The sequence below is a fragment of the Somniosus microcephalus genome, chromosome 1 (assembly GCF_052327205.1).
Source record: "Somniosus microcephalus isolate GS21.2 chromosome 1, FLI_Smic_1.0, whole genome shotgun sequence".
NCBI classification, from domain to species: Eukaryota; Metazoa; Chordata; class Chondrichthyes; order Squaliformes; family Somniosidae; genus Somniosus; species Somniosus microcephalus.
In genome coordinates this window covers 464,344,275-464,363,880 of record NC_140987.1, presented here as the reverse complement: position 1 = coordinate 464,363,880, position 19,606 = coordinate 464,344,275, and the positions used below count along the sequence as shown (strand labels likewise).

The following is a 19,606-nucleotide window of genomic DNA, read 5'->3' as shown; positions in this document are numbered from 1 at the left end:
GGGGTATTGCCACAAGCAGGACCACCAGTTACAACCCCCGGGGGAACGGACAGGTGGAAAGAGAAAATGCGACAGTTTGGAAGGCCGTCCTGCTAGCCTTAAAGTCTAGGGGCCTTCCAACCTCCCGTTGGCAGGATGTGCTCCCCGATGCGCTCCACTCTATTCGGTCACTGCTCTGCACTGCCACTAACGCCACCCCTCATGAGAAAATGTTTGTCTTCCCAAGGAAGTCCACATCGGGGACATCGCTACCGCCATGGCTGACGTCCCCAGGGCCGGTCCTACTGAGAAGACACGTGAGGACCCATAAAACGGACCCCCTGGTCGAGAGGGTCGACCTCCTCCACGCCAACCCCCAGTATGCTTACATTGCATACCCGGACGGGCGGGAGGACACAGTCTCCATAAGAGACCTTGCACCCTCGGGGGCCGCAGTAACCCACTACCCACTACCACCCCCCCCCACGATCCGATATCCAGCCTCAGCAGACGGCAGGCCTGGGCCCCGCGACCCGCTCGACATCTACGAGGACGACACGCCTGTGCCACAGCCTACGCTGGACTCGACGCCGGAAGCTTCACTACCCCTGCCGTCGCCACGCCGATCACAGCGGCAGACAAGACCTCCGGAGAGACTCCAATACACTAACTTTTAATACACTTCACCCCGCCGGACTCAATTTTAAACAAGGGGTGAATGTGGTAAACCACTGTTTGTATTCCTGTTTGTATTCCACTGTGTACATGCCTGGACATGCCTCGGCTGACTCCTCCCACAGGTCCTAGTATAAAGGTGACTGCTCCCCAGCCCTTTGTATCCTGGACCGGTCGACCACGCGAGGCAGACCTCCATTCTGTTGTTAATAAAAGCCTTTAGTTACTCTTCTAACTCTCAGTCTTTTATGAGTAATTGATAGCGCATCACGGATCTCGAGGAGAGAGTGCACCAGATTCTTGGAGGACATCTGAGTGGTCCTGTTACCACTGCAGCTGCCGACCCCATTCTCGACAGCGAGGGTAAGGCTCTCACCTTTTTCAGCTGTCTCCTTCCACTTGGTCCCCCCGCCAGCATGCTTTCTCAGTGTGCAGCCATGTCAGAGCCTTGCCGCCAACCTGTCCTTTTGCTAAAGCCACTCTTCCACCTCCCTGCTTTCAGATGCTGCATCACCAACTCGGAATCTGCGCCCTGAAGCTGCCAGTGCCAGTGCCTCTGGAGGCAAGGATCAGGAGGAAGCCGGAGCATCCGTTCCAACCTCAGGGGAGCCTACACATCTGCAGACTGGGGATAGTAGTTCCCTGGAGGGGAGGGGGGGGGCTCTGCTGATGAGCCAGTTGCCGGAACAAGCGGCATTCAGCAACGCGAGGGGGGTAGGCAAGTTCGGCCACCGGCTCCCCGGAGGGCAAGGCAGGGAGTGATGACTGCTGCACAGAGTGCAGAGGAGGTGCGTAGCCTGGCTGAAATGAGCACCCAGGCCCGGCTCAGGCACACTGAGCTGATGGCTGCAGTGGGGAGGATGCCTCAGTCAATAGAAACACTGGCAAAGAGTGTGTTGGACTTTGGAGCAGCAATGGAGAGGACTGTCCAGGGCTTCGGGGCAGCAATGGAGAGGACTGTCCAGGGCTTCGGGGCAGCAATGGAGAGGACTGTCCAGGGCTTCAGGGGCAGCAATGGAGAGGACTGTCCAGGGCTTCGAGGCTGCTATGGAAAGGACTGTTCAGAGCTTCGGACAATCCCTGGAAAGGTCTGTCCAGGGCTTGTCCGAGGCAGTGGAACGGACTGCTCCGGCCTTGTCCGAAGCAATGGAAAGAACTGTCCAGGGCTTCTCCGAAGCACTGGCACCTGCCACACAGGTCCTCGCTGCTGCCACGCAGTCACTTGCTGGCCTCGTCCACACCCAGATTGAGGCAACGCGAACTCTCACTGCAGCCACCCTATCTGCATCAGCTAGGATCACCCCGGGCCCTTCCAGTCCCATACAAGGCCAGGAATCAGTGGAGCAGGCGATTGTGGCGGATGAGCCGAACCGGTCCCCTCAGAGAGCCAGTGTGTCATCCGACCATGGTGCAGGTGTCCTCTCTCGGCAGGTGACCATTGCTCATGCCACCGCTGGTACGTCTGCAGTGCAGCTGCCACCACCTGCAGGGCACACTGCTTCCAGCTATGCTCAGATCAAGCAGCCTGCGTCCGTACCCTCCAAGACCAGAGGTCGGCCAGGCCGTCCCTCAGGGGCTTCTGCGCTTCCACACAGTCAGCAGGCGTCCCCCAGCCTTGACCCTGCCACTGGGGTTCAATTACGTAGGAGCAGCAGGGAGGGAAGGGGCCGACCGCGAAAGAGAAGTCGTTCTCCATCAAGGGGCCAGCAGTAGAGGGAGGTGCTGAGGCGTTTCTTTGGCCAAATTCAAGGACTCCCTCACCTGTTGTGATTGTTGGAAATGGTTTGTTTAGTTTTGCGGCTTTGCTGAAGAGTTAACTGTTATTTTGTTAGTTATGTTTCTGTTGACATGGCGTTGTTATGCTGGAAGGAAGGACTTTTGTGACAATAAAGAGAAGTTTTAATTTGCAATGGTACACGTTACTATTTACAGTCATGCTGGCCTTCAGAGCCTTTCAAAGATCCGAAGTGCGCAGGACGAATGACACCCATCATTCCGCCAGAGGGGCCTCGAACCGAGTCCTGATGAGCCTCTGACGGATGGCCCTTCCACTTTCAGGAGCCCTCCCATCTTCCTCCTCCTCCTCCTCCTCCTCCTCGTCCGCATGCTCCTCCTCCTCCTCCTCCTCATCCGCCTGCTCGTCCTCCTCCTCCTCCTCCTCGTCCGCCTGCTCTGCTGGACCTTGAGGGACAGCTGGCATTGGCTGGGTGCGTTGAATCGCCAAGTTGTGGAGCATGCAGCAGACGACGACGATGTGACCCACTTGCTCCGGCGAGTACTGCAGAGCTCCCCCCGAATGGTCCAGACAGCGGAAACGCTGTTTGAGCACGCCAATAGTGTGCTCTACAATGTTCCTGGTCGCCTGATGGCTGCTGTTGTGCAGCTCTTCTGCTGGGGTAGCAGCCAAACGGAGTGGTGTCATGAGCCATGGGCAGAGAGGATAGCCCTTGTCCCCAAGAAGCCAGCCTCGTGGGCGAGCCGGCCCCTCAAAAAGGTCACAAACTGAGGTCTGCCGCAGGATGAAGGCATCGTGGCTGCTCCCTGGGAATTGGGCGTTGACTGCCATGATCATTTGGCGGTGGTCACAGACCAGCTGCACATTGAGGGAGTGGAACCCCTTGCGGTTGCGGAAGTCCTCAGGATTCAGTAATGGCGCCCACAAAGCCACGTGTGTGCAATCAATCGCCCCCTGCATCATGGGGAAGTCCGCAATAGCAGCGAAGCCCTGCGCGCGCTCCGCCTGCTTCTCCAGGCTCAGAGGGAAGGTGATGAATTGATGCCTTCGTCTATAAAGGGCAGCTGTAACTTGCCAGATGCAACAATGGACTGCAAACTGAGAGATATTTGCAATGTCCCCCGTGGCTGACTGAAAGGATCCGGTGGCATAGAAATTGAGGGCAACAGTCACTTTAACGGACACCGACAGAGAGGTCCTGCACCGTAGACGCGGCTGCAGATCCTGAGCAAGCAGGTGGCACAGCTCAGTTACAACCTCCTTCCCGAATCGGAGCCTTCGCACACACTGCTCCTCCGACATTGCAAGGTATGACACCTGCTGCCTGAATACCCTCGCAGCGTACCCTCGGATTGGCCGACCTCCATTGCCCTTCCTCCTTCTGGCCAATCCCGGCCCTCTCTCCCGCCGTCTCTCTGCCCCTTCACAGTGTCCGGCCATGAGGACGTGGCCCTCCAAAGCAGTTCCCATTCCGATGCCAGTCGGTCAAAACGCTGTTAGGTGTAGCGCTCCAACTGCTCCGGACAGGTTTGAAGGTCCCAAGTATTCTAAGGCTAAATTCCAAAAAATCTGCTCCACAGTAGCTCACCAACTCTCTCCAGCAACGATCACAATGAACAGGCCAAGTGGCTGCAGCTTTTATACTAGAGCTGTCCCCTTTAAATAGCGCCCCCCGACTACGAGAAGGGCCTGGTAACGTTCCATCGAACTGTCACTAACAGCGCTAGGCGCAAAGGTTCCGGGCGCCACCGAATATCCGGTCAGGGCGCCTAAAAGGCGTTGCACACTGAAATGACATCATGATCTGCCTGCGCACGCGGGCGCGCGCTAACACTTAGCGCAGGCTGTAAATGTATAGTCAATATGGGAGGTGTCGCTATCTTCATTGCGCCCGCCCAAACATTGGGTAACGCCCCAATTCTCGGGCTGTTTAGGCGCTAATCGCTGGCGCTACCAACCGAATTTCTAGGCCTGTATGTCTAGATCTGCGTTTACGTGTTAAATCATACATGTTTTTCTGTGCTTTGGCAACATAAGATGTACCTTGTCATGCCAATAAAGCAATTTGAATTGAATTGAATTGAATTGAGAGAGGAGAGAGGAGAGAGGGAGGAGAGAGAGAAGAGAGGAGAGAGGAGAGAGAGAGAGAGAGAAGAGAGGAGAGAGAGAGAGAGGAGAGGAGAGGAGAGGAGAGAGAGAAGCGAGAGAGAGGAGAAAAAAAGAGAGAGGGAGGAGAGAGGGAGAGAGGGGGAGAGAGGAGAAGAGAGGAGAGAGGAGAGTTGCCTTAGCCTAGCAATAGCCGGCAATCAAAGTAGACCTTGGATATGTTCATAAGAATGTTTAGATCAAAAATGTTATATTCATAATAAGAATGTCTAGAGACTAGAAGGGTTATGCTTACCACAGCAGGGACACGGCATCTGACGTGCAGTGTTGTTGATGTATGTTGAGGAAAATAGATTTGTCTCTCTGTACTATGCAGTAGCCAGAGACTACCACAATAAGGCAATGCCAGTTCCAGTTTGATAAGAAATAATGTATTAAAAAAAGCTCTTCCTCCAAGAGAAAAACCTTTCCTGAGCGCATGCCTACACTATGAACTGACAAAACTCAGCTTGAAAACCACATTATACGTTGAAGTTATACTCCGCTTTTAGATCTTTTTTTATTCATTCACGGGATGTGGGCGTCGCTAGCCAGGCCAGCATTTATTGCCCATCCCTAGTTATAGTCAAAGTCAGAATGGCACAGGAGGAGGCCATTCGGCCCATCGAGTCCATGCCGGCTCTCTGTAGAGCAATCCAGTCAGTCCCATTCCCCTGCTCTATCCCCGTAGCCCTGCAAGTTTATTTCCCTCAAGTGCCTATCCAGTCTCCCTTTGAAAACATTGAGTGTCCCCACTTCCACCACTTCCGTCAGCAGCGAGTTCCAGGTCCTCACCACTCGCTGGGTAAAAGGTTTTTCCTCACATCCCCCTGTATCTCTTGCCAAAAACCTTAAATCTGTGTCCCCTAGTCCTTGTACCATCAGCTAGTGGCAACAGCCTTTCCCCATCTAGCCTATCCAAACCTGTCGTAATCTTGTACACCTCTATCAAATCACCCCGCAACCTCCTTTGCTCTAATGAAAACAAATCCAGCTTCTCCAACCTGTCCTTGTAGCTAAGATCCCCCATCCCCGGAACCATTCTGGTAAATCTCCTCTGCACCCTCTCGAGGGCCTTCACATCCTTCGTAAAGTGTGGTGACCAGAACTGGACGCAATACTCCAGTTGTGGCCTTACCAGCGCTTTATAAAGGTTCAGCATAACTTCTTTACTTTTGTACTCAATACCTCTATTTGTGAAACCCAAGATCCCATATGCTTTGTTAACCACTCTCTCAATATGTTGGCCTTCGTAGCGAGAGGGTTTGAGTACAGGAACAAGGATGTCTTGCTGCAGTTGTACAGGGCCTTGGTGAGACCACATCTTGAGTATTGTGTGCATTTTTGGTCGCCTTATCTGAGGAAGGATGTTCTTGCCATGGAAGGAGTTCAGCGAAGATTCACCAGGCTGATACCTGGGATGGCAGGAATGACGTATGAGGAGAGATTGGGTCGATTGGGCTTGTACTCGCTGGAGTTTAGAAGAATGAGAGGTGATCTCATTGAAACTTATAAAATTCTGACAGGACTGGACAGACTAGATGCAGGAAGGATGTTCCCGATGGTCGGGGAGTCCAGAACCAGGGGACACAGTCTAAGGATAAAGGGTAGGCCATTTAGGACAGAAATGAGGAGGAATTTCTTCACCCAGAGAGTGGTGAACCTGTGGAACTCTACCACAGAAGGCGGTGGAGGCCAGTTCATTAAATATATTCAAAAAGGAGTTAGATATATTTCTTAAGGCTAAAGGGATCAAGGGGTATGGGGAGAAAGCAGGGACCGGGTACTGAATTTGGATGATCAGACACGATCGCATTGAATGGCGGAGCAGGCTCGAGGGGCCGAATGGCCTACTCCTGCTCCTATCTTCTATGTTTCTATGTTAATATGTCCTGTCACCTTCAGGAGCCTATGCACATTAACTCCCAGGTCCCTCTGTCCCTGCACATGCTTTAAAACTGTGCCATTAAGTGTATATTGCCTCTCCCTGTTCCTTCTGCCAAAATGCATCACCTCACACTTCTCTGTATTAAATTCCATCTGCCACTTGTCTGCCCATTCTACTAGTCTTTCTATGTCCTGTTACAGTCGATTGATATCATCCTCACTGTTTGCCACACCCCCAAGTTTGGTGTCATCGGCAAATTTAGAAATTCTACTCTGTATTCCAATATCCAGGTCATTTACATACATATATCAAGAAAAGCAGTGGCCCAGCACTGACTCTTGGAACACTACTGTCTACCATCCTCCAGTCTGAAATACAGCCATTTACCACAACTCGCTGTTTTCTGTCCTTAAGCCAATTCCTTATCCAAGCTGCTGCCGACCCACCTATTCCATGAGCCTCAATTTTGTTAACCAGCGTTAACACCTTCCTAAAATCTATGTAGACAACATCCATTGCAGTCCCTTCATCAATCCTCCCGGTTACTTCATCAAAAAATTCAATTAAGGAAACTCGATTTACCGGCACCTAAGTAACCAGAAATCTCTGTTAACCGGCAAAATTCAGGAGTAGGTTCAGGTAAGTATATTACTACATATTAGTGGCCGTTCCTGGATCTGTGGCTGTGTAATCGGGGTTCCTGCACTTAAGCAACAGGGACGCTTGGTCTGTGGTCGGGCTTCTTGCACCTGTTGCTAAGCAACAGGGAAGCCTGGATTTGTTGCTGTGTACGGAGCTCTCGTACCTTTTAACTATACCTCTCTGTAATCTGGACTTTTTGATAAACCGGCACCACGCCGGTCCCGGATAAAAGAGTTTCCTGTAGATTAGTCAAACACGATCTGCCTTTTACAAACCCGTGTTGGCTCTCCTTAATTAGCTTAAACCTCTCCAAGTGCCCGTTCATTTTTTCCTTGATTGTTTCTAAAACTTTACCCACCACTGATGTTAAACTGCAGTAGTTACTAGGATTGTCCTTACACCCTTTCTTGAACAATGGTGTCACATGTGCCACTTTCCAATCCTCAGGCACCTCCCCCGCATCGAGGGAAGGTTGGAAAATTACGGCAAGCCCTTCTGCTATCTCCTCCCCCAATTTCTTTAGCAACCTGGGATGCAAGCCATATGGACCAGGTGACTTATCCACTCTAAGCATACCCAGTCCTTCTAGTACATCCTGTCTATCAATTTTCACCCCTTCCATTGCTTCTACCTTTTCCACTTCTACCGATATTTTGTCAGCATCCACCTCCTTAGTAAGCACCAGTACAAAGTACTCATTGAGTATTCTAGCCTTGCCCTCCACCTCTAAGCATATATCACCTTCTTTGTCCCTAATGGGCCCCACCCCACCTCTTACTACCCGCTTACTGTTTACATACCGGTAGAAGATTTTTGGGTTCCCTTTTATGTTAACCGCCATTCTACTCTCTCATTCTCTCTTTGCCAATCTTATTTTCATCTTCACTTCCTCTCTCAACTTACTGTAATGGGTCTGGTTCTCTCGAAGAATTCACTTGACAGTTGCCCTTGAGAAGGTGGTATTGAGCCACTTTCTTGAACCGCTGCAATCCGTGTGGTGAAGGTACTCCCACAGTGCTGTTAGGGAGGGAGCTCCAGGATTTTGACCCAGCGACGATGAAGGAACAGCGATGATGAAGGAACAGCGATATATTTCCAAGTCAGGCTGGTGTGTGACTTGGAGGGGAACTTGGAGGTGGTGTTACCATGTGCCTGCTGCCCTTGTCCTTCTAGGTGGAAGAGGTCACGGGTTTGGGAGGTGCTGCCGAAGAAGAGTTGGCGAGTTGCTGCAGTGCATCTTGTAGATGGTACACACTGCAGCCACGGTACGCCGGTGGTGGAGGAAAGGAATGTTTAAGGTGGTGGATGGGGTGCCAATCAAGCGGGCTGCTTTGTCTTGGGTGGTGTCGAGCTTCTTGAGTGTTGTTGGAGCTGCACTCATCCAGGCAAGTGGAGAGTATTCCATCACACTCCTTACTTGTGCCTTGTAGATGGTGGAAAAGCTTTGGGGAGTCAGGAAGTGAGACACTTCCCGCAGAATACCCAGCCTCTGACCTGCTCTTGTAGCCACAGTACTTATGTGGCTGGTCCAGTTAAGTTTCTGATCAATGGTGACCCCAGGATATTGATGCTGGGGGATTCTGCGATAGAAATGCCATTGAATGTCAAGGGGCGGTGGTTAGATTCTCGCTTATTGGAGATAGTCATTGCCTGGCACTTGTGTGGCGCGAATGTTACCTGCCACTTATCAGCCCAAGCCTGAACGTCGTCCAGGTCTTGCTGCATGCGGGCATGGACTGCTTCATTATCTGAGCAGTTGCGAATGGCACTGAACACTGTGCAATCATCAGCGAACATCCCCACTTCTGACCTTATGATGAAGAGAAGGTCATTGATGAAGCAGCTGAAGATGGTTGGGCCTAGGACACTGCGCTGAGGAACTCCTGCAGCGATGTCCTGGGGCTGTGATGATTGACCTCCAACCACCACAACCATCTTCCTTTGTGCTAGGTATGACTCCAGCCAGTGGAGAGTTTTTCCCCCCCTCGATTCAGTTTTACTAGGGTTCCTTGATGCCACACTCGGTCAAATGCTGCCTTGATGTCTAGGGCAGTCACTCTCACCCCACCTCTGGAATTCAGCTCTTTTGTCCATGTTTGGACCAAGGCTGTAATGAGGTCTGGAGCGGAGTGGTCCTGGCGGAACCCAATCTGGGCATCAGTGAGCAGGTTATTGGTGAGTAAGTGCTGCTTGATAGCACTGTCGACGACATCTTCCATCACTTTGCTGATGATTGAGAGTAGACTGATGGGGCGGTAATTGGCCGGATTGGATTTGTCCTGCTTTTTGTGGACAGGACATACCTGGGCAGTTTTCCATGTTGTTGGATAGATGCCAGTGTTAAAGCTGCACTGGAATAGCTTGACTAGATGCGCGGCCATTTCTTGATATCACGTTGAGTGAATCAAATTGGCTGAAGACTGGCTTCTGTGGTGGTGGGGACCTCAGGAGGAAGCAGATATGGATCATCCACTTTGCACTTTTGGCTGAAGATGGTTGCAAACGCTTCAGCTTTGTCTTTTGCACTCATGTGCTGGGCTCCACCATCACTGAGGATGGGGATATTCATGGAGCCGCCTCCTTCCATTAGTTGTTTAATGGTTCACCACCATTTTTATGTTAAAGTAAGAAAAATAGTGGTTGCAACCATAGGACTGAATTCTTTACTATTCAACGGAACAGAAAGTTGTTTAAATGCAACAGTTGGGTTTTTACAACAATCCGGCAGCTTTGGTGGCCACTTTTTTTTCTGGCACTAGACTTTTGAATTGAATTTCACAGCTTGCCATGGAGAGACATGAACTAATCCAGTACCATAATGGTGACAGCTCTGTACTCATGTCAGGGCAGGCAATGCACTGCCAGAAACAGCTGTCGAAGCAGAATTCATAAGTGTTTAAAAAGGGAAATGGGTAAATATTTGAAAAGAAAAATTTTAAAGGGTGTGGCGAACGGGCAGAGGAATGGGACTAGGTAGATAGCTCTTTCAGAGACAAGACTGACACAATGGGCTAAATGGCCTCATCCCAAAAAGTTGGAATGTGTGCTGCAGAGCTGCACAGAATCACACCCGGTAACACAGCAGAATGCCCCCCCATGGCCAAATAACCTGCCAACATTCATTACCCAGGGCTTACACAAAGAAGAAACTATCTTGGCCAGGTATTGAGATTCATGGCACGCAATAGTAACCATGATAGTGGGAGGGGAACAAAGGAATTTGAAATAGGGGAAAGAAAAAAGTTTTGCAAAAAGTCGCTCTCCCACATTTCACTATCAACACAGCCAGCTGCACTGAGGCGCCAACTCATGCTGGTGAAGGCCACCTCTTGAGCCTGCCAAGTGATAACGCTGTGTCCTGATGTCACATGACAGGGCAGCACGGTGGCATAGTGGTTAGCATTGTTGCCTCACAGCACCAGGGACCCGGGTTCGAATCCGGCCTCGGGCGACTGTCTGTGTGGAGTTTGCACATTCTCCCCGTGTTTGCGTGGGTTTCCTCCGGGTGCTCCGGTTTCCTCCCACAGTCCAAAGACGTGCGAGTTAGGTTGATTGGCTATGATAAATTGACCCTTAGTGTTAGGGGGATTAAAATACGTGGGGTTACGGGGATCGGGTGGGATATGTGTCGGTGCAGGCTCGATGGGCCGAAATGGCCTCTATCTGCACTGTGGGGTTTCTGTGATTTCTGTGATTCTGTGACATTCTGCTTAACCACACCCTCACCACCACCTTTGATGTCCGAGTCCCTATTAGTGTCAGCCGTGTCTCAGCGGGTAGCACTCTCGCCTCCGAGTCAGAAGGTTGTGGGTTCAAGTCCCACTCCAGGAACTTGCGCACACAAAGCTAGGCTGACACTCCCGTGCAGTGCTGAGGAAGTGCTGCACTATCGGAGGTGCCATCTTTCAGATGAGACGTTAAACCGAGACCCCGTCTGCTCTCTCATGTGGACGTAAAAGATCCCATGGCACTATTTCGAAGAAGAGTAGGGGGGATATTCCCGGTGCCCTGCCAATATTTCTCCCTCAACCAACATAACAAAAACAGATTATCTGGTCATTTTCACATTGCTGTTTGTGGGAGCTTACTGTGCGTAAATTGGCTGCCATGTTTCCCACATTACAACAGTGACTCCACTTCAAAAGTACTTAATTGGCTGTAAAGCGCTTTGAGATGTCCGGTGGTCGTGAAAGGCGCTATATAAATGCAAGTCTTTCTTTCTATTAAAACAATTACTCTCTCTTACCCTGGCCGTCCTCCATCCTCCCGGTACGCCCCTCATCTTTGCTCCCTTAAGTCCAAGGAATATAGACTTGAACGCCATTCACCGCCAGATCTGGCTGGACCACATAATTCCCAGCCTTGGTCACCCTGGAGCCATGTCTCCGTAAACCCAATTATATCATAACACATCCTATGTGACTGTGACAAAGGGAAACTATCCCTCCTCATCTTTCTCGATCTGTCTGCAGCCTTTGACACGGTTGACCACTCCATCCTCCTCCAACGCCTCTCCACCGTCGTCCAGCTGGGTGGGACGGCACTCGCCTGGTTCCATTCTTATCTATCTAATCATTGCCAGAGAATCACCTGCAATGGCTTCTCTTCCCGCTCCCACATCGTTACCTCTGGTGTCCCCCAAGGTCCCCCTTGGCCCCCTCCCATTTCTCATCTGCATGTTGCCCCTTGGTGACATCGTCCAAAAACTGTGTCACTTTCCACCTGTATGCTGACGACACCCAGTTCTACATCACTACCACTTCTCCCGACCACTCCACAGTCTATAAATTGTCAGACTGCTTGTCCGACATCCAGTTCTGGGTGAACAGAAATTTTCTCCAATTAAATATTAGGAAGACCAAAGCCATTTTCGGTCCCTGCCACAAATTCCATCCCTCTCCCCAACATCTGTGAGGCAGAACCACACTGTTCGCAACCTTGGTGTCATATTTGACCCTGAAATGAGCTTCCGACCATATATCCGCAGCATAACGAAGACCGCCTATTTCCACCTCCGTAACATCGCCCATCTCTGCCCCGCCTCAGCTCATCTGCTGCTGAAACCCTCATCCATGCCTTTGTTACCTCTAGACTTGAATATTCCAATGCGTCCTGGCTGTCCTCCTACATTCTGCCCTACGTAAACTTGAGGTCATCCAAACCTCAGTTGCCCGTGTCCCAACTCGCACCAAGTCCCGTTCGCCCATCACCCCTGTGCTTGCTGACCTACATTGGCTCCCAGTTAAGCAATGCCTCGATTTCAAAACTCTCATCCTTGTTTTCATATCCCTCCATGGCCTCACCCCTTCCTACCTCTGTAATCTCCTTCAGCCCCACATGCCCCCCAGATATGTCTGCGCTCCTCTAATTCTGCCCTCTTGAGCATCCCTGATTATAATTGCTCAACCATCGCTGGCTATGCCTGCTGTTGCCTAGACCCTAAGCTCTGGAATTCCCTGCTGAAACCTCTCCGCCTTGCTACCTCTATTTCGACCTTTAAGACGCTCCTTAAAACCTACCTCTTTGACCAAGCATTTGATCATCTGCTCCAATTTCTCCTTGTGGCTTGGTGTCAAATTTTTTTGTCTTTTAATATGCCTGTGAAGCGCCTTGGGACGTTTTACTACGTTAAAGGCGCTATATAAATAAAAGTTGTTGTTGTTGTTGTAGATCAGATGTTTGTGCAAAGTTGCTGCCATAATCTCACTGGTGCCGCCAGGACACCAAGTGAAGAAAGCACAAGAACACAAGGAGCTGGTTTGGAGACATCCACTAGATGTGGGAGGGTTTTTCGTTCTTAGATAGTAGACTATGCTGCAAGGTTACATTTATTGTCCATCCCAAGTTGGGCCAAGGTGGTGGGCCTTTTAATGTAACAACTGAATGGGGAGAGGGGGAGAAGTGGAAAGGGAGAGAAGGGAAAGACATGGATTACGTGTTAAGAGAATTTACTAAGAAAAAACAGGGTCCATGCACACAGGCAAAACTACAGCATCCATTGTAAATGGCATCTAAAAGGAGTCAGTGCTTGTATTCCAGGGAGCTCTGAGCATCAACCCACTGAAACTGGAATACAACTGTTTTTGAAGTTTGCCACCTAGAAATTCATCCTTAAACTGTCCACAGTCCTTGATTTTCTCCAAACCTTTAATTTACAAAGAACTCCCTGACTTTCAAAAGGTTAGCTTTTTCTTAGCCACTCTGTTTCTACCAACAAGCAAAATGCTATGAGGGAGAAGGGAATAGAAGGTTATGCTGATAGAGTTAGATGAGGAAAGATGGGAGGAGGCTCAAGTGGAGCATAAACGCCGGCATGGGCTGGTTGGGCCGAATGGCCTGTTTCTGTGCCGTATATTCTATGTAATCCAGAGGTTTGCTGTCAAGCCTTCACACGAAGACTGGAGTGCAAGCCCAAACTACAAGCGTAATCCCGATGTAGACAGCAGAGATTGTAAGAAGAAGCCAGGCTGTGTCAGATACAGCTCTGTAAAAACACACAGACCAGACACCAATGAACTGCTCAATCTGTCAGTACAAATGTGTACTAGCTAGCAAAATAGTGCAGATGCCCAGAATGCTCAGCTGTTCAATATCGTGTCAGTCTCGTTATAAAAAGCTGTGTGAATCTAACAGATAGCTCTTCTCTCCTATTAAAATCTCCACACTCGCAATCCTCAATTTCCTGCAACCACCCTATGAACAAATAGAATGAACGAGGAGGACAACCAGAAGGAACTGGCTTATTCAACCCACCTCTGCCGATTCAAATTAATAAATCGGTGTCAAGTTTTAAACTTACATTCAAGCCCACATACATAATTCAGACTGGAGTCGATATTTCTGGTGTTTTATCTCCAAGCATCTTCTGATCTTGTTCAATGGCAGAAATGTCCACATCTCTTCTGCATGCCACAGATGTGCAGGGCTGTCCCAACTGCTCAGGGAGTCAGTCACAACAGAGCCACTTCCAAAATGAATAGATTCATAAAACCACAGAAGGCTATTCAGCCCATTGTGTCTATCATTCTTTGCTAGAGCAATATAAAAGTAATCACACCGTCACCGCACAGCCCTTATTTTGCTCTGCTTCAAATATTTATAGAATTTTCCCTTAAAATATGCAATGGTCTTTGCCTCAATTACTCCCCGTGGCAAAGCATTCCATACTCCAACAACCCTTAACGTAATGAATCTTTTCCCCAACTCCTCTACTCACTAAATTGATGACACCTAGTCATCAACTCCCCAACCAGAGAAAAGAGACTTTCCTTATTTCAGTCCACCAAATGTAGCAATAGAACAGACATGTTCAAGATTCAAGCACAAGAAATTACTCCAAAGTGACCAGCCCTGTCAAGACATGGTTCGTGGAGACCAGCACTGCAGAAACCTGGCGTAACACTGGCCCAATCCAAATGGCAGACCAGACACACTGCCTCCTTTTAGCTCTGGAGGCACCAAGCGTAATTACTCCTGAAGAGACTTCTGTGCCTCTGACAGCACAGACATCACTCGCCTACGATAGTGTACTTGCTGTTAGGGGAAACCTTTCAAGATGAAAGGAATACAAGATTACTTCATGACTGGTTAACAGATGAGGGGAGGGGCGGTGCTGATGCAAGCTAATTAAGTAAAGTTTATTTCAAATGTGGTGAGAGACACCCCAGGGTGAATTCTAAAGCCACATGTGCAAAGCCAGCATTTAAACATCAGATCATTCTCATGCCAAAGTATAGTGCTTTTAGGCTGCATTAGATTTGATTATCAACAGGATTATACTTGTGGACATAGATCATAAACAAACCAGAGCAGCAGCATCATGAGCTCATCACTGCACATACTTGGATCATAAATCTACTCCCTCTATAAACAAGTAAAACTGAAGGCGTCTTAAGATGCCAAAAACATATTTTCTACCTTTCAAATCCAGTATTGAGATCAAGACTTTGCACTTTAGTTAATCTAAGCCAAACTCAACACGGAACTGATTTAACAGAAGTTAGATGGGCATCTTTATAATATAACCTTCTCCAGCCCAACAACGCTCCCGAACTCTTTGTTCCTCTGACTCTGGCCTCTTATGCACCCCCGACTTCATCCCACCTCTGAAATTCCCTCCCTAAGCCCCTCTGCCTCCCTCTCCTTTAAGATCCCCCCTTAAAACCTACCTCTGACCAAATTTTGGTCACTCCCCAATAGCTCCTTTTTTATTACAACTTCCATTTTTGTCTGATGATGCTGCTGTGAAACACATTGGGATGTTTCTCTACATTAAAGGCACTATGTAAATGCAAACTGTTGTTTTGGACTAGGGTTCCTGGAGTGTATGAATAATTTCAGGGGGTGCCCCAGTCAGGAAGATTTTAAAATGATCCTCTTAAATGTAAATTCAAGTTAATAGGAACATAGGAATAGCTAGATGAAAAAAGAACAAGGTCCATCTAACTCACCTTCTACCATTCTGATAGCCACATATGATAATAAAGTTGTTAACTAATCATAGCAATAAATCTCTATCAATTAGTCTACAACAGACCCAGAAATGGCACACAGAAAACCCCAGTGGTTGGGAGCACTGGAAAGCATTGGTCCAAAGTCACCCTTTTTGCTCCCAAGCATGTCACACTCACCAAGTCATGTCTCAAATTATTTATATATACTGTAGCGCAAAATGTTATATTCTGAAATAAATCTATCTAATTTGCATTTGAATGTAACTGGGACCATCATCCTGGCGAATCGAATAACTAGGGCTGTAGATAGGGCTTTAAACTAAAAAAGGTTGGTGGGGGGGTGTCAGGTGAGGAGAAATTTAGAAATCTAAAGAGAAAGATCAAGGCAATAGAGCAGAGTAGCGATTTGGGTAAAAATAAGCAGAGTGTAACAGGAAGGGACAGAGAGTTTAACGGTGGCAGTGCAGCAGAGAATAAGGTCAAAGCAGGGAATAATGGTAAAAAATTTGAATTAAAGGCTCTTTATCTGAATGCACGAAGCATTCATAACAAGATAGATGAACTAGTGGCACAAATAGAGAAAAATGGGTTTGCTCTAATAGCCATTACAGAGACGTAGTTGCAAGGTGGCCAAGGTTGGGAACTAAATGTTCCAAGGTACTCGATGTTTTGAAAAGACAGGCAGAATGGTAAAGGAGGGGGATAGCCCTGATAATAAAGGATGACATAAGGACAGTAGAGAGAAAAGATCTTGGTTTAGAAGAACAGGAAGTAGAATCAGTATGGGTGGAGATAAAGAATAACATGGGGCAGAAAACACTGGTAGGAGTAAGTATATAGGCCCCCTAACAGTAACTATACTGTTGGACAGAATATTAATCAAGAAATAGGAGGAGCTTGCAACAAAGGTAGTGCAATAATCGTGGGGGACTTTAATCTTCATACAGACTGGACAAATCAAATTGGCAAAGGTTGTCTGGAGGACAAGTTCATGGAATGCATTCAGGATAGTTTCCTAGAACAGTACGGCATGGAACCAACTAGGGAACAGGCTAATGAGACAGGGTTAATTAGCAATCTCATAGTAAAGGATCTTCTGGGACAGAGTGATCATAATATGATAGAATTTCATATTAAGTTTGAGAGTTACTTGCCTAAGTCCAAAACTAGAGTCTTAAACTTAAAGAAAGCCAACTACATAGGCGAGTTGGCCAAGGTAGATTGGAAAAATAGATTAAAAGGTACGGCGGTAGATAAGCAGTGTCTAGCATTTAAAGAAATATTTCATAATTCTCAACAAAAATACATTCCATTAAGAAACAAAAACTCCACGGGAAAAGTAATCCAACCGTGGCTAACTAAAGAAGTTAAGGATAGCATTAGATTGAAATAAGAAGCTTATAATGTTGCGAAGAATAATAGTAAGCCTGAGGATTGGGAAAGTTTCAGAAACCAGCAAAGGATGACCAAAAAATTGATAAAAAGGGAAAAGAGAGAGAAAACTAGCAAAAAATATAAAAGCAGATTGCAAGAGCTTCTATAAGTATTGTGAGCTATGGGGGCGGTTTGTGGTGGATGGACGGTATGTGGCCACCAGATGGAGACAAAGTCTCACTCCAATTCAGGTGAAGGCCACACCCACCTCCAACACACCTGAGGTAAATCTACCCATTAGCTCAGGAGCTCAAAAGGCAAACTAGTGCGTCCCTGCAGGGCCAGTGCCTGAGGAGAAAGCCAGTACAAGGCTGCTGGTGGGGCCCAGCTTGCAGCTGCCACAGAGAGGTCTGCTGTTGAACCTGGGTGGAATATTGTTTAGTTCTGAGAGCCTGATGTGATCCCTGGACCGGCTGAGAAAGATCCAGTGGTAAAGTAACCCTGGCTTATTGTTTTTTGGAAGAAATTAATTTAAGGACTGCCTTCCTAACCACCCGGGACAGGTGATGGTTTTGTTCTTCATTTTTCTTTTTGAAGGTCATGTGTTTTTTGGATTTTGCTAGATGTGAACCTTTTTCCCTGTTTTTCTAAAAATAAAACACAGCTAACTGCTGTTTTTCATTTACCAATCTTGTGACTGTGCTTGTGTCCTCCACCCCCGCATCAACACACCCTTCGGTCTAGGTGGTGGTTGATCACATATGGTGGAGAATGCTGGCTTTAGCCCTCTGGTGGCTGGGAGGACAAAGCGCACATTGTTGAAAACCCTTTGGTGGAGCGATGGAGGCCCTTTTGCAGCAGAAAGAGTTAGATGAGAAGGCTGAATCATTTTCTCGGCCTGCTTCTCGAAATGCAGTTGCAGGGTTCTTGGCAGCGACACTGGCCTCACTTGGGGGATCTTCCCCTCAACGAGGGAGTGGGGATACGGGTAGCATTCTGGAATCCAGATGTTTCACTCAGTAAATTGCGGGATTCCTTATCAGAAGTAGAAGAGAAATACAAAAAAAAAGCTATGGTCTCCAATGCACAACTAGACAATGAAAAATCTAACCTCGTCTACCAAGTGGATACACTAAAAAATGTTATTGAGGAATTGGAGAAGCAAATGGCAGAGTTATATAGAGAAAATGAGGAAAAATCTAAGGAACTGGAACAAAAACATACGTATAGTGTGTCACAACATAAAGTAGAAGAACTAAAAGGGGGTATTTGGCAATGAGACGAGCTGAAAGAGAAACACGGTTTAGTGATAATCCCAGAAGGCACACCTAAGGGTGATGTAAACCATGAACCAGTTGTTGGTGCGATTACAGTTGTGTCTCAAGAGGCCGCTCAAGTGCTTGAAGGTGCAGGAGATGGACCACTAGATGTGCGGCTAAAGAAACTGGCCGATGAAAAGGAAGAATTACTTGCACAGATCAGAAAGCTGAAATTGCAGTTGGAAGAGGAACGACAGAACTCTAAGATTGAGAATGTGCTCACGGATTCTGATCGACTAGAGAATGGCACAGATCTACAAATTCTTGAGATGCGAATGGGCAGTTGAGTGAGTACAAGTTTAAACTGTCTAAGGCAGAACAGGATATTGCCACTGTTGAACAAGATGTTGCCAGACTCGAAGGACAAGTGCTTCGTTGTAAAACAGCAACGGAAAACTCTGAAAAAATGGAGGATGAACTAGAGGCAGAAAAAAGGAGGCCCTTTGGTCTGCCTGCGCCCCTTCCCGGAGGTCGGAGCTGAAGGGGGGGATATGTGAGCTATGGGGGTGGTTTGTGGTGGATGGACGGTATGTGGCCACCAGATGAAGACAAAGTCCCCCTCTCACTCCAATTCAGGTGAAGGTCACACCCACCTCCAACACACCTGAGGCAAATCTACCCATTAGCTCAGGAACTCAAAAGGCAAACTAGTGCATCCCTTCAGGGCCAGTGCCTGAGGGCTGGGCCTGCCCTGAGAAGGCCAGGACAGGGCCAGTACCTGAGGAGAAAGCCAGGCCAAGGCCGCTGGTGGGGCCCAGCTTGCAGCTGCCACAGAGAGGTCTGCTGTTGAACCCGGGTGGAATATTGTTTAGTTCTGAGAGCTTGATGTGATCCCTGGACCGGCTGAGAAAGATCCAGTGGTAAAGTAACCCTACCTTATTGTTTTTTGGAGGAAATTGATTTAAGGACTGCCTTCCTAACCACCTGGGGCAGGTGATGGTTTTGTTCTTCATTTTTCTTTTTGAACGTCATGTGTTTTTTGGATTTTGCCAGACGTGAACCTTTTTCCCTGTTTTTCTAAAAATAAAACACCGCTAACTGCTGTTTTTCATTTACCAATCTTGTGACTGTGCTTGTGTCCTCCACCCCCCCGCATCAACACACCCTTCGGTCTAGGTGGTGGTTGATTACAGTATGTAAAAAGGAAGAGCAGCAGCAAAGGTAAACGTTGGTCCCTTAGAGGCTGAGGCAGGAGAAATTATTATGGGGAATAAAGAAATGGCAGAAGCATTAAACAAATATTTTATAATAAAAACAGAAAATGCTGGAGATACTCAGCAGGTCCGGCAGCATCTGTGAAGAGAGAAACAGAGTTAACGTTTCAGGTCGATGACCTTTTGTCAGAACTGGAAAAAAGCAGGGAATGGAACGGATTTTTAAGCAAGTGTAGGGGCTG

At 48.1% G+C, this 19,606-nt stretch overlaps 1 protein-coding gene and 1 pseudogene across 1 annotated transcript in view; one reads left to right on the top strand and one right to left on the bottom strand.

Annotated features, from left to right (window-relative positions):
• LOC147125400 (glypican-4-like) overlaps positions 1 to 19,606 on the bottom strand; it is a 263,841-nt gene that overhangs the window by 135,929 nt on the left and 108,306 nt on the right. The window lies entirely within an intron of this gene.
• Positions 17,732 to 18,691, top strand: LOC147125401 (leucine-rich repeat flightless-interacting protein 2 pseudogene; annotated as a pseudogene).